The sequence below is a fragment of the Phyllostomus discolor genome, chromosome 3 (assembly GCF_004126475.2).
Source record: "Phyllostomus discolor isolate MPI-MPIP mPhyDis1 chromosome 3, mPhyDis1.pri.v3, whole genome shotgun sequence".
In the NCBI taxonomy this organism is placed as follows: domain Eukaryota; kingdom Metazoa; phylum Chordata; class Mammalia; order Chiroptera; family Phyllostomidae; genus Phyllostomus; species Phyllostomus discolor.
The window spans coordinates 153,631,735-153,647,066 of NC_040905.2; the positions used below are offsets into that span (position 1 = coordinate 153,631,735).

The 15,332-nt window shown below is 36.6% G+C and overlaps 1 protein-coding gene across 8 annotated transcripts in view; it reads left to right on the plus strand.

The window, feature by feature from the left end:
* The window catches only part of NFIB (nuclear factor I B), a 234,490-nt gene that overhangs the window by 119,556 nt on the left and 99,602 nt on the right, over positions 1-15,332 (plus strand). The gene's annotated exons all lie outside the window — the stretch shown is intronic.

Sequence of the window (15,332 nt, forward strand, 5' to 3'; positions counted from 1 at the left end):
AATGGGAAATATGAGAAGTTAGGTAAAAATATAAATATATGGAGTTTTACAGCTCTTTATCCGATTTCCAAAGTTCTAGAGTGAGTTTGTATTTCTTCCCTTTAACCCAAGTAAACGAGGCTGTCTTCCACTTATCACAGGTGGATCCTTCCTGTCGGTCTCAAGGGAAGAGTAATGGCCTCGAGACATCCTCTTAATCGCCGCACCTCTTGTTGTGTCTTACTGCTTAATGAATGTTAAGCTGAGAATGAATCCAGGTAAACAGGTGAACAGAAAATAAAGTAAAACAACAGAAAAAGAGAGCGTCCGTCTTTGAGGAGCACTTTCAGCAGGGCGAATGGAGTGAGGAGAGGAGCGCTGTTCTCTACCAGTTGATTGGATTAAGTCAGCTAATTTATTTCAGTTTTGGTAGTTGCTGTATGATAATAATAGAGAATGTCCAGTTATTAGTTTATTGTTGTTAGTTTATTTTTTCAAAAGAAAGTTTAAAAACTATTAAGCACCCCTTCCTTTTTCTTTCAAATGCCCTCCCTGGATTCCTGGGCTCTTTTTCCCCCTTTGTGTTGTCTATTGTATTTTGGTTTTCATGGTGTGACATACACATCCATAGTACTACAAAAGGTGCCTGCTCAGTGAAAAGAAAGCTGAGCAATGCTGTCACTTTAAAAAAGGCACAGGTCACGTTGAATGGGAGCCTAATGTGAGCAGGAAACTTTGGCTTGGGATCCAGATTGGGAAAACCTACCAGCTGGGTCCAGAGCTCTTGACTTCCTTGCAATTACTGATATTGCTAATGGGTGAATAAACCTAAATAAATGAGGACACAGCAGCATAATACAAGTCTTCTCGTTTACAGTTCAAAATAACAAGTGTCATTTTCTTTTAAGTAGTTGTTTTTATTCCATTTCTTAAACAGAAGGGAGAGGGGCTGTGCCCTCTCAGGCAGGTGACAGCTTTGCAGGGTGTTGTTGAAAAAAGTCACATCCAACCTTGCTGTTTTTGTTAGCTGGTTATAGTTCTGCTTACCTCAGTTATACCAGAAGTCTATTACTTCTTCCTGGAGTTGAATGGCCTTATGAAGTAATTTAATGGTTTCAGTTTAATTCTTGGGCAGAGACACACCACAATCAGCACTCTGTAGTATCTGCATTGGCACTTCGAGCCAACATGCCAAGACTGAAGACTTCCATCCAGATCAGGCATAGTGCACTGTGGAGAAACCGAGGGGGTATCTATCACGCAGAGACTTGATCTTTCCATGAGAGAGGCGGAAGGGAGCAAGAGTGAGCAGGGCTGAGGTATTATAGCCCACCTTCAGTATTAAAAAGTCATTTGCTCAAAAACTATTTTAATGTTTTTTTGTTCCACTACATTTGCTGTGACTTTTGTAAGTGGATAGATATTGTTTATTGACTTCCAAAAAAACTCCAAATACATTGTTTGCAGGTTTTGCGATAAGTGATATAGATTGACTAAAATCGATTTGAGGTTCAACTTAAAAAATAAAATACGACGGTTTTCAGTTGATACAATCTCACAAACTAGACACTAATGTGTTAGAAAGGTGAAAATAAAACTCTCGAGGGTAAGAGAGTAGGAAATGGCTGAGAGGAGGCACAGGGCCGTGGCACTGCGGTGCCATGCTGGCAGCTGAGGGCCCCGCCAGGCACCCGTGTCGTCCTGTTCAGGTTTCATCAGGAGTGAGCAATGTGTTAATCCACCTGTATATTTTCCATGATGTCACTTTCCCCTCGTGGAGCTATTATCTAGCACACTATAAAACATCAAGTATATCTGCACTGTTTACATTGGTGATTGTAAAGTTTTGGTATTGTGAGTTTATGTATTTCCCAATACATACAAATGTAAATATTTTTAATCTCCTATTGATAGAGTGTCCCAATAAAGCATCATAGGTTATACAGTTGTGAAAGATGAAAATATTTTTGTGTACTTATATTTTATGACTTTTCCTATGTGAAAATGCTGAATGTCAAATGAGGTCTTATGAACTATTTCCTAGAGTAAACAGAGTAATGCTGAAATTCTCTTTTCAAGTATGTATTGTTATTATGTTGCTGCTGTGTATTGTTTATACATTTAAGACAACCTTTTGATTATCTCCACAGGATACTGTTAGCTATTCAGGCAGCTTACAAGAAACTCAAAGTTGTTTGTGCCATGAAGTATAAATGAATTTATAGTGTTCTATAAATATAATCAGGCTCATAATTGATCTGGTCAAAGAGCATATAGCCCTGTTTGTGGGAAAATCACATATACCGAAAGAAATCCCCATCATCATGTAACTTGTTAAAATTTGGAGAGAAAGACTAACTATGAGATAGTGAAAAGAAGAAATAGTAAACTTGGCTGGATAGGTGGGATTATGAGAAGATCTCCAGGAAGAGGTGTATTTACAGCATGGCATTGGAAATCTAAGTAATTGATCTTTTAAAGATAAAAACAATCTTAATTGTTTTTATTTGTCACTGTTGTGTATTACAAAAGACTTTGGGGTGCAGTACTTCATATTTAGTATTGAGTTAGGGCAGTGCTTTTTCACTACCACCTTTTTAAATGAGAATCGCAACAAATATTTTGAATTTATTAATATTCTAATGCTGTTAACTCTACTACCTGACATTTATTCTGGAGTGATGAATATATCAAACTTCAAAAAGCAGTCCCAACTAGTGTGGCTCAGTTGGTTGAGCATTGTCCCATAAAGCAAAAAGTCACTGGTTCAGTTCCCACTCAAGGCACATGCCTGGGTTGCAGGGCAAATAGGAGAGGTAACTGATCAATGTTTCTATCTCACATTGATATTTCTGTCCCTCTCTCTCTCCCTCCCTTCCCCTCTCTCTAAATATAACATCTTTTAAAAAAGCATATACACATATATCTCTCAGGGTCCAGAAAAATAGAGCTCTTAATCAGAATCTAATAGAGAGAAATTCATGGGGGGGGGGGGAATCAGTTTACATTGATGTTAGAACATGGATAGTAAGGCAACTCACACATTCTCATCAGTAGGAACCCACTACCACAACTAGGGCTGGGGCGATAAAGGGAGAAAGTGGTGTTACCAGACCACTTGCATGGGAGCTCCCTGAGGGGGGTGCAGACCTTGAGAGAGGGGCCCACCTACTGGAAGCTAGAACCACAAAGGAGACGTAGCCATAGCCTGGAGACCCTGTCCAAGTTGAGAGAAGAGAAGTAAAACCTCCCCTTCTATTTTGTTCCTGCCCTCCAAATTTCCAAACCCCCTCCAGTGCCTTTCATTGGTTGGACCTAGCTTGAAGCCAGTTGATGACAGTACTGGGAAATGCAGTTTGCAGAAAAAGAGGGAGGGATGGCCCTAAGGACAAATGACACAATATTGGCAAATCTGATTCCAGGGGAGGGGTTGGGGGATGGAATGGAGGTAAACTTCAAAGCATTTATTTTGTGGGAGGGATTAAGTTTGCATGATATTATCCAGAGTCTTATCATATCAGTGTTTCTTACTGGCTTCAAGGGACTCATTTTTTAAAAAATTCTACTAGAAAGTTTAGTTTGTCTTTTTATCATAGCATATTGTTAGATGCTTTTGAAACTTCTCCATGAATGATCTTGTGGCTCATTTTTAAATTTTAACATACTTTACATGTCAGGAATGATTTGGTCTTCTTTAATTAGAAGCAATCTTCTAAACCAGAAATAACAGGTGACAGGGTCACTTGTTCTGATAGCAGTCAGCTCTGACAAAGAATTGTAGACGACCTCTCCTCCTATGTTCCATCTCTCAGACATACTAGGAATGGGCAAAGAATAATTCAACTGTCCTTGTAATCAAGCAGTGTCTACAAATGAGAAATAATGATGTGGTTTCTGGTGCTTTTGTGATTTTTTTGGATGTTAGGTATGCAGCATAGTTTGTTTTTTGATTGGAAGGCAATGTTGATTTTGAAACAGCAGTGTAATAATCAATTTGGAAAATTGAACATTAGCCATGTGTAATGTTATGTGCAGTGAAAATAATCTTTATGAGCATGGGAGATGAGTCTTCAGTAAAAGAACTTGAAGTTGGTCTGTGTTAAAATTTTGTCACATCTGGAAGGCATTTGATGTATAAAATTACATAGGTTTGATGCCATTGAGGGTTAAGACATATGGATGGGACATTATGCAGAAACTTTTTCCTTTTTATACTCTTTAAATTTAGCTTAGAGATTTTTGAATCATAAGGAGTCTATTTAAATCTCTATTAAAGATAAACAGAGTAAGAGCCCTGGCCAGGAAGCTATGTTGGTTGAGCATCATCCTGATGTTCCAAGGTTGTGGGTTAGATGCCCCATCAGGGCATGTAGAAGAATCAACCAGTGAATACGTAAATAAGTGGAACAATACATCAATGTTTCTCTCTCTCTCTCACCTCTTCCTTTCTTTAAAATCAATGCATTAACAAAAATGACAAGCTAAGTAATATGACAGAATAGAAGGAATTTTGAGTACATGGTACGGAGCTCTGTGCTCTTATGCTCCTGATTCCCTTTAGAGTGGATGTAGCAAGTGGATATGCCTCTCATTTTTTCTCATTTCTCAAATAACCATAGCAATGAACAGTAGATTCTATGCTAGGCTTTTATAATAGGTTTTTAAATTATATTTGATTAAAATTACCTATATTTTTAATGTTCCTCTTAAAATGACCATTTGACAGAATAATGCCCCATAAAATTATAAAAATATTCATATTTCTATTGGGTTGTAAACTTTTCAGAATACTTTCAAACATATTATTTCTCATATTAGAATAATCTTAACCCTCTCTTTAAAAAAAGAAGGAAAAGGCCCTGGCTGTGTAGCCAAGTTGGTTAGAGTGTTGTTCCTATCCACCAAAGTTGCAGGTTTAATCCCCTGTCAGGCCACATATAAGAAGCAACCAAGGAAAGCATGAATAAGTGGATCAACAAATCAATGTTTCTCCCACCCATCTTCTTCCCTCTCTCCCTCCCTCTCTCCCTCCCTCCCTCTCTCCCTCTTTCCCTCTTTCCCTCTCTCCCTCCCTCTTCCCACCCTTCTCCTCTCTCTCTAAAATCGATAAATACAAAATTAAAAGAAAATAAACAAATAGACCCTATGGGAGAGTCAGTACCATGGTATCTACTTTGCTTAGATTTAAAAAAATAAGAATCAAACAATGTTAGTTAGCCATTTATTTTAATCAGTAAAATTGAGTTACTTTCCTTTCATGCATAGTTTTAATTTGTAGAAGGAAGCTGCTATCTCCTCATTTGTTTCCTCATTTTATCCTTTTTCAAAAATGTTAGTTCACATGATGTATTATTCAAGTAGTTTTATTCCTGGTAAATTAGCTTTTGCCCTGAAAACATGGGAACAGAAGTTCTTTGAACCACTTATCAAGGAACTGTTGGGACATTTGATGCCCTTATCTGGCACATCAGCAAGCTTCCTGCTTCATCAAGTGACTTCTCTGACTTTCCCTCCAATGTTATGATGAAACAAAAGCAGTAATGAGTGTCTGGTATACAGATCTACTTTACTTTGGTAGAAAGTATATTATCTTTGTCTTACTCTATTACTCTGCTCATTATTATGCACCTTTGATTGAATATATGCATGTATTTTTATATAACTATATCATCATGATTTAAGAACCATGATTTAATAATAAAGCAATGGCCAGTTATTAATTATATATGTGTAACTAATAGGATATGTAAAGAACCCATCCAATTCTTGTCTGTAAACTCATGATTTTAACATTTTAATAATTTGGCAGACTATCTTTTACCTCATGTAATGGAGAAGTCTATTCCAGTAAAAAATTTCTTTTTAGGCACACATGCCTATGATAAAATGAGCCCTGAAAAATTAAGAATATGACTTTTTGGTCATTGACTGAATCAATTGCTAAATTTGTATTTGTAGAGAGGTTGCAGACACTTGAAAAATAGAGTATGTGTACATAGTAATATGGTTGGCATCATTGAGCATGTATTTATAATTTGAAGAAGATGAAAAGTGTTTTAAGTGATATCAGCCATCAAGATCTTATATTCACTGTTAAATAGTGCTCAGTTATTTAACAAGTGCTGATTGAGCGTATGTGCCAGGAATTATGCTAGACAATGAATAAAACTAACATGTATCTTAAACCCATGAATTTTATAATCCGGCAGGAGAGCTGGACACCAATCCAGTCCTTTAATTACCAATGTTATTAGTATTTTCAAGGGGATATATAGAGTGAAAACAGAGGGACTCACTAGGTGGGTTTTTCAGTGGGGTGGGGGAATTAAACCTTAAAGGATATTAAAAGAAAATTTTAGCCTTTCCCCACAAATACTTGAGCATATTTTTACTTTTGTATGAAGTTATTCTTTTTTCCTCTTAATCCTGTTGGAAATGACTAAGGCTTAAACACTCTTACCTTTTTCTTATTCAGAACCACTGATTCAGGCATGAAGTGGTTTCCTAAGGGCCAGAGTCCAAGTGGTTGGCAGTTGCTTAATGGAACCCAGGAGATCTGACTGTTCAGACAGTTTTGAGAAAACATGTCCTGTTCCCTGAGAAGAAGGATGGCCAATGAAATATTAGAAAGTCTTGTGTCTGGTTTTAATCTAGATATCCAACATTATATCAAGTTTGGAGAGATACAAGTAATGACGCAGCACAAAAGGGCCATGTATACCCAGGGATGTGTTATGTGTAGGATTTAGAATAATGCGTGAAGACCCCAGGACAGAATAAAGCAGATAAGCAACTGACTGTGCCAGACAGCGTAACAAGTACTGTTCAGGACTTCGGACGTAAAAGTGTATTTAGTTTTCATGCTTTCCTTTTAAGAGGAAGACTAACAGGATCATAAACATTGCATTTGGTTTATGTTGAAATTTTGCATTGATTTTTCAATTTGCCTCCAAAATTATGTTCTTGAGTCTGATGACATTCTGGTTTTCATTTCCAGATTCGTATTTCACCAACATTCTCTTTGCACTACATACCTTGCTATAAAATGCAGGTTTCTTGGTTTCCAAGAAAAAAAATTATATTACATAGTATAGCTGAAATCCACAATGTCTCCCAGATGGGAAAGACAGAACATTCATCTCATCTTTTCCTACTGGATCTGGCTGGGTTTTGGAAAAGATTTCATTGTTTTCATGTGGCAGGGTGCATTGGCAAATTGTTCCTTAAAGTACGCAGTGGCGTGTTCATTTAATATTATGAGATATGGGCAGTATTTATGAAAGATTATAAATCTTACAACTCTCTTCAGAAACTTAAAATACAGCTGGAAATGTTTTGCTTCCAACAAACATGCAATCTTCATAAAACTGGAAAAGAAATGTTTTGAATAAATAATGTTTTGGTTTATTTCTCTCTAGTGTGAGAGCTATTTTTTTAGTCAAAAATCATACCATAAAACTCCTCCTTCATCTACACTAACACACTTGCCTCTGTATTTATATTTTGCTGGTGCATTAAAGGAAAAAAATTTTTTTAAGTATGCCAGATTGCTTTGCCTTGTTTTTAAAGATAGAAAACTGGATTTGCTCCCAGGAACTCTTTCCTAACTAGGCCAGTTTAAAAACTAAACAAGGATTGAGTCAGTTAATTAATTTAAATGAGATTACAAATCAAAAACATATTACGCAATCTTGATTTAATTACTACATTTTATTTACTTAATTGAAAACACACTGTAAAAAGTTAGCAATCTGGGCAATGACCAGTATGGTGTCCTTGCATTCTATAGGCTAAAGGCTGAGAAAGCAAGAAGCGTAGATGATCCTGGACGTGACCTTTAGTTCACTCAATCCTGGGATCAGTGGAGTCATGGAACTTAATCTTAGGCCAGAAAGGTCAGATACGATTATCCCTGCTTTCATTTGTGGGCGGTTTGGTGCTAGTTAAGGAAGTGGTGCAAACCTTTGGTCAGAGATCTTGGGAGGTTTAACATTTTTTTGTGCAGGGTATTTTTATCTGCACTGGTCAGTAGTCCCTGGCATGGATAGGTATGATATTTCTCTTGTACAGGTATGTGATTTTTTTTTTTTCTTAAATTTCAGTGACCTATGTTTTTCAGCTAATTCCTTGTGGATAAACTGTGGTCTTGATCCCAAACAAATTCTTATTTTCATCCTTGAGATATGATGTGTTGAACCTACTCTCCCTGTTAAGCAAAAAAATAAGTGGCTCTTTAAAATAAAGTTTAGTAATAGATCTAGATGGAATCTGTAAGGATAAGAAATAGAGAGGGTATATTACACATTTGCTCTTTAGTTCTATGTTTTTCTTTGGTTAATTAAGTTACTTTATCTGTTAGGAGACTGAAATAGCAACATCCTTTAAAATTATGAATTTAGCCATATCAAACATATGTTTAAAAAATCAACATTAACCAATAGAAAGAGAGATCTAAAAGTCTGTGCCTTCTGATGGGAAATGATATAGATGAAAAAACGTGGTATAGGAAGTCAGTCATGTCTCCACAATATTATTTTGGTCCTGCCAAAAGTATTCAGAGAGGTTTGATTTTTCTTCCTGCTCAGAACTGCATTTAGGGAAAGGAATACAGATTCAGCAAAAATATTTACAGGACTCCATTAAGAAACTGACGGAGTCAGTGCTTCCCAAGGTTAGATTGTTAACCAAGCTTTGCAATGAAGTGGATGCCATGTAATGTAATGTCCCTTTGAGAAGATACAGACAGACAGAAATAGAAGCAGAGAGAAGAGACAGAGAGATATGAGAGAGAGAGTGCGCGAGCGTATTTTCCTACACATTTATATGCTAATATGAGACAAGGAAAGTACTCAGTCTTCCCATGTTCTTTCTTTGTGTTATTCTAATAAATATTTAATAGAGGAAAAAGAAAATATTGTAAAACTATAGGTTTGTGTTACTCCAATGGAAGAAGCAGTCCTCCATTAAAACTGAGCTGTGTTGTGTTTTAACTGTGCTCGAGAAAAATATGGTAAATTATGTAATCGGAATTGTGATTACATAAAGCTAACTCACAATAAATCCAAATCAGTCATTGTAGACAGTAAACTGCCAAGAGTGAGGCAGAAAGAGGGAAGTGGAAGAAGAGAATGAGCTTTGCCCAAGGAGAAGAATAGTTTTCGCCCTCTTTCCTATAAAAAGGTGGATGTTTTTGTCTTACTTTTTTGTGTCTCTGTTATTAAGTGCATGCATTTGTGCCCCTGCCCTCAAGTTTTTATCTTGTACATCTTGACTTTTCTCTTTTTTAAGTGATTCTTTCTGGCATGCTATATTTTTATTTAATTTGTAAAAGTATACTATTTTAGTATGGTGATAATTAAAAATGTTTTGGAGAGAAAGAAGGGGACTAATGTAAGCCTTTAAAAAATCCCATATTTTTTAGTTGACAATGGGCTGTTTCTTTACCTGCTTAAAGCAAAGGAATATGACAAAGGAGCCTTTTATCACATGATGACTAATTTTAGTTCTAGCAAGAGGCTATCTGTAGGTTAACAGGTTACAGTGTGGGTTTCATTTACTCTTTGATATCCCTGGATATAAAAGCTATATTGTTAAAGAATCATAGAATTTTAGAGCTAGAAGGGAACTGACAAGTGAGTTTATTCAGTTCTTTCTTTGCACCAAAATGACTATAAATTAAAATCATGCTTCTTAATTTTAGTTTTCCTGTTGATACTCAAGTCATGGTGTCAGAGAATAAAATGAATTCCTGGAATAAGTAGAAAGGCTGCTTATATACAAAGTTCATTAAAAGCTTCTCATCCTCTGGCTTGCAGACTAGTGGCCTGCTTTCTAGATCCCCACCAAACATCTCATCCCTTTGTAGAAGAGAACAAAAACTTAATCTCTGACTCATAAAAGTTTCCCCTATCTACTCCTGCCCATTTCCAAATACTCCTTCAGAAAGTAAGAGAGGAGAACTGAACCTTACATTAGACTACGAGACCCAGCCTCGGGATTGTTCACCTCTCCCCTTTCCTTGTCATCAGTGTTTGTCTATTTGACTTCTGATGCATGTGTCTGCCTAGAGAGGGCATGCCTAGTCTTTCTTCTTTGTGCAGTCCTGTGATTTACAGACCAGTTGTTTTCTATTTATTTGACTTCCTCTACTGAATGTGTCGGGCACTATACCAAAGATTAGGACCATGGAACTAGCTAAGGCAGCAACTCTGCCTTCATGTAGTTCTGAATCTAAAAAGGAGGACTTCGAGGAAGAAAAGGGACACCATGTGCAAAGACTCAGGAGACTGTGGGGAACTGAAAGGCAAAGGTATGATCCAGGTGTTGGTAAGGGCCAGGACACAGTTCCTTGAATGGCATACTAACAATTTTGAATTTTTTCTGTTTGTATTTAGAATATACATACAAGTTTTAGTAGGGAAGTAGCTCAATTAGTTTTGGGTTTTAAAATGATCACCCTGTTAGCAGAGTAGCATATGTACTGGAAAGATACGAGATCTGTCCTTTTTTTAAGACCCTGTTCCTAATGTCACCTCCCTCTGATATCCTTTGTTACATGCTCTGGCCTATCCATCCTGGGAAGAACCAGTTGTTCCCTCTTGATATATACTCATTTTTAGTACCTATGGCAGTGTATTTTTTATTTGTACATTTCTGTCTCTCTGAGTAGCCTCTGAGCTTCTAGAAGGCATAGAATTTATATTATTCTTTTTTAAACAAAGTTTTAAAGGTCATTATTGGAAATTAAATGGAAATTTAATACACATTTATGGAGAACCTATTATGTTCCAAACATCAACAACTGGAATGTAGAAGGTGTTCCATAAATCTTATTGATTTGCATTTAATTGATGCTTACATTAATGACCTTCAAAAAATCTTTCACAGTTTTGATGATCCACCCATATCAGATAATTGAGTTCATTCTCCCTAAGAAAGTTAATACTCAGTAATAAACATTTAACAGGTCATTATTTATTATCTTACATATTTAACAAACATTTTATTGGACTTCCACCAAACTATAAGTAAAACATTAGTATGTCCTTTGTTTAGTGGAGAGAATCCAAACTAAATTTGATTTAGACTTGGCCTCTCTTAAAAGCATCAATTGATGTATACACTTCCATGATAATCATTATTGTTTCCAATGTAGGTGGAATGAATAGCTAAAAGTTCTTTTTTTTGATTTGTGAAAAATGTTTTGAATGTATTGGTAAATGGTAGGAAGTTAGGGGAAGGTCAAGTTCCCAGAAATATTTAATCTACTAAAAGATCATTTGGCTTTGCATGATTTTAAGATTGTGTCATAACCACTTAACAGGTCATGTGTGTGAATGGATGGCCCAGGTAGAGAAACATACATGTTAATAGTTGCCATTTAACTTTGGACAAGCCATTTAGATCATGGAAGTATCCCAGGATCTTCTATAAAATTGTCCTATTAGGGAAGCCTGGTTGCTTCTTAGGTGAAGTTTAGATATTAGAAAAGCCATAAAGAATTGGCTGCTTTTTAATAAGGAGTAGACAAAAAGATAGAAGAAAAGTTTGTATGGGTCATGTGAGATTGTGAATTTTTTCTAATAAGTCTCTGGGGAATCTATAACCTAAAGGAGGAGGAACTGAGTAAGTAGTAATTTAGTAATTCAGAAATTTAGAAATAGCTTCATTAACTATTTTTTCCTAGAAGAACTATAATATGCCTGATTTACATTTAAAAATAAAGACTGGACAACATGAGATTTTCATAAGTATGGAGTATAAAATGTACATATTTCAGTTCGACATTATGTTCAGGAAACCAGTAAGAGACAAACAGGGACATGAAAAAAACAGAAATTGAAATCAGGGAAAACAAAGTGAAATGTGGAGTGGATGATGGAAAAATGGTTTAAGTCTACTGCCTTCCAGTCCTCTCTTATTTTACTACTGCATCAAAGTCTTTCTAGACTGAAGACCCAGTATGCTGGTCGATTCATAACCCCATTCTTACCAGTCTTGTTCCTCAAAGATTTCTGTCTTGTAGAAGGTAATTTCATCTGATGGCTGGTATCCACTGCTTTTTGGGCATGATAGCTTCTGAGATCTTCTCAACAGCAATAAGACTGCTCTGTTTTGAGGGGAGGGAGACTACAGCATTGACACTGAATTCTCAGGAGGGCACACACTCAGCCTCTGTTCAGTTGATTCACCATAGACAATTTTAGATGCTTGTCATGGGATGAACAGAATTTAGTCACATCCCCTATCTCCCTTTCTTCCTGAAAGTCCATTCAAGCTATTAATCCTTTGTTTTTTTAAATGTGGCCTCTATGTTTAATATTATCTTTCATTTACTGATTATGCAGAATGTGTCTAACCAGTGCTTGATGCTTTCTATAATAAAATTGTTGCAATAATTCTATGACATAGATAGCATTACATTTTTAAAGGTCAAGACCCCAAAGCTCTAAGAATTAAGTAATGTTGTACAAGATCACACTACAAGTGAGGGACAGAGGTAGGATTCACTATAACATATCAAACACACATGCACAGGACTTGAGCAAATGATGGAAGTGGTTAAATAAAACCTTTGGGTAGAGAGTAATTTGACCTGGGTGGTGAATTAGGAGGGATTTAGATGTGTTCTGAATAATTCCTTCTCGGAGGATAACCTCAACAGCAGTTCATTTTTGATTTCTCTGCCAACTGTGACTCCTTGGTTACTTATTTCTAGCATTTGAATTAAGTGACCGATATAAGGTGACATAAGAGTTAAGAGTAGATAATAATGTTAGACTTTACAGACTGAAAAGTGTTTTCTAGCTCTCTTCCTGAGAGGGCCCTCCTCTGTGTTTGGGGGAGCCAGTATATGCCATTCTACCTCAAGAGAGGGCACAGACTTTGGAGTGCGAGGGGAAATCTGCCATTGTGTGCTAGTAAATGCCAGATTATTTTTGTAAGTGGAATTCTCATTAAAAGCTAGTATGCAACTCAAATTTAGGATATACTACAGATCACCTTCAAATGCTTGTGGTGTTTTTAGTAATTATATTTTTTTCTGTTGAAGAGGTTGGCCTGCAATTGTTGGAAGTTGGGGAAGAAAAGGATATAACTTACGGTAGAAGAGAATAGGGTTTCCCAAGTGGGATGTTGTGTCACAGGAGCTGCCATTGTTCCCATGGAATACTTTCTTAGGAATGGAAGAGACCTTCATTCTTTACTCGAATGAACCAAATTTTAGCAACCAGTTGTTGGGAAAGAGCTTTGTGATGCTATTTTGAAGTTGACTTAAGTAAACACACCAAGGCTTATGTAGAGTCTGTAACTCCTGTCCTGTGTTGATAAACTTAACCTTAACCTGCCTCATGATGTGTCATTGTGAAGGTGTCATTAGCCACCTTGAGGGATGCATTAGACTTCCATAAATGTGAAGCAGCTTTAGAGGGAAAAAGAAGACATGGGAAGGCTCTGGTCAGTGAGTATGCTAATATGCATAAATAGGAACTCCTCAAAATGTTAGAGTCACTTGAGAAATTGAACTCCAATGTAGTATCGGTACCAAGGGTCATTGGTCAGAGGAACTCAAGGCAGAAATAGCTGAGGTTGTAGCAAAATACGATGTATCATTTTTCTGTGACTATCATGCTCTGTGCCTGGAAAGTGGTCAATATTGTACCATCTTTTACAGGAATGTAGAAAAAGATTGATCTCTCAAGTTATAAATCACAGAATTGTGCTTCAGTTTCAGAAGTAATAGAATAATTGGGAAATGAGAGAGAAGCTCTTTAGGAGAGTACCCAAATCTCTGAACTTTTTAGGAGAGAACCCAAATCATCTGCAGGTGACTCTAACCAGAATTCAACTTGCAGGACTAGTCTCTGTCAGTTTTCTTTTACCTCCATTTTGGGAAATCAAAATAATTGGCAGATAATACAGGAGTCACTAAATATACTTTCTAAGATTACGTGAAAACTATTCTAGAGCAAAATGAAAATGACAATTAAGGAAATATAATAAAGGGGTAAAAATGTGATCTCAGCATTAAATCTACTTAGCAGGCAAGAGGCAAAGGGCAGAAATAAATAACCAAGTTTCATACAGAAAGAAACTCACAGGATGTCCTTGCATTGAATAGTAGAAGCAGCAGTTGCAGTATGTTAATCTCTTAAATGGAAGAGCAGAATAACTGCTGAAAAAACCAGCATAAGATTTTTCTGCTTAAATAATGCTGGATGCCTATCTTGGCTTAGGTACAGTGGCAAGGTTTTAGGGAGGAGACAGACATGTCTTTGCCCACCTATCAAATTTTGTTGATATTTACTAGCAAGTTCAAAATTGCCTTTCCTAGGCAAGCAAAGGAGGCTGCTGAATCAGAGCCATCCATTTCTGTGGTATTCACTGAAAGCCTTGTGCATCACAGACAATGAATGGCACACTGAGGAAGATACAGAGGGAGCAGACAGAATCTCGACCTCTGCTTAAGAGCATGTCATTTAGTTGGGGAGACGAAACTTAAATACTAGAACCAAAGAAAATTACAAAAGATGTGCAAGTAAGAGTATAATAATATGGGGCAAATGACACAGATAAATGCAGGGAGGACATGCAGGAAAGAGAAATGAGGAAAACACAAAAACAGGATGGGATTAGTTAGGGAAGGCGTGTTGCCTAACAGCAGTGTAGCCTTCACATTCCTCTCTGCAGCATTGATGAGGAATAACTCAGATAGGAAATTCAGATAGATGGCATTGATCCTCTTCCTCCTCATCTGTAGAGTCTCTCTGTCTGTCACAGAGGGAAATTAAATTGATCCAACAATTTGCTCTCCACAAAGCCATGTTGGTTTCTACCTAGTAATTTGTGCTTTTCTTGGTGTTTGCAAATCGATGGCTATTATGGGATGCAGACAAATCTGGGCCTGGATCCAGTAGGTTGAGAGATTATTGGCGTGGGTATGTGTGTATGCACATGAAATCCTAGAAAAATGGACTCTCATTTCTGTGTATTTTAATCATTGAGTAAAAACATTTTCAGGTTTTTTAAAGCATGTTTAATTACACTCAGGTTGCATTTTTAGTGGATTTACCTGCTGTATTTCGTATTGCTACTGACAGGCCAAACCTTCAAACCACCTTTCTCATCAGACCTTTTGTTTCAGAAAAGCCTTGCTCTACCCGATGAATCTTACAGATCTATACTTTTTTTCCTTTTTGACATAGAAATATGTATAGACATTCATATAGTTTGATAAATAAAATCTTGTTGCTGAAAGGCTTGGGAAAGTATACTTTATTTAAACACCCAACCTCATTGTTCTACCTAAAAAAAAAAATTAAAGTCCTTTTGAGGATTGTGAAATTCTTTCAAAA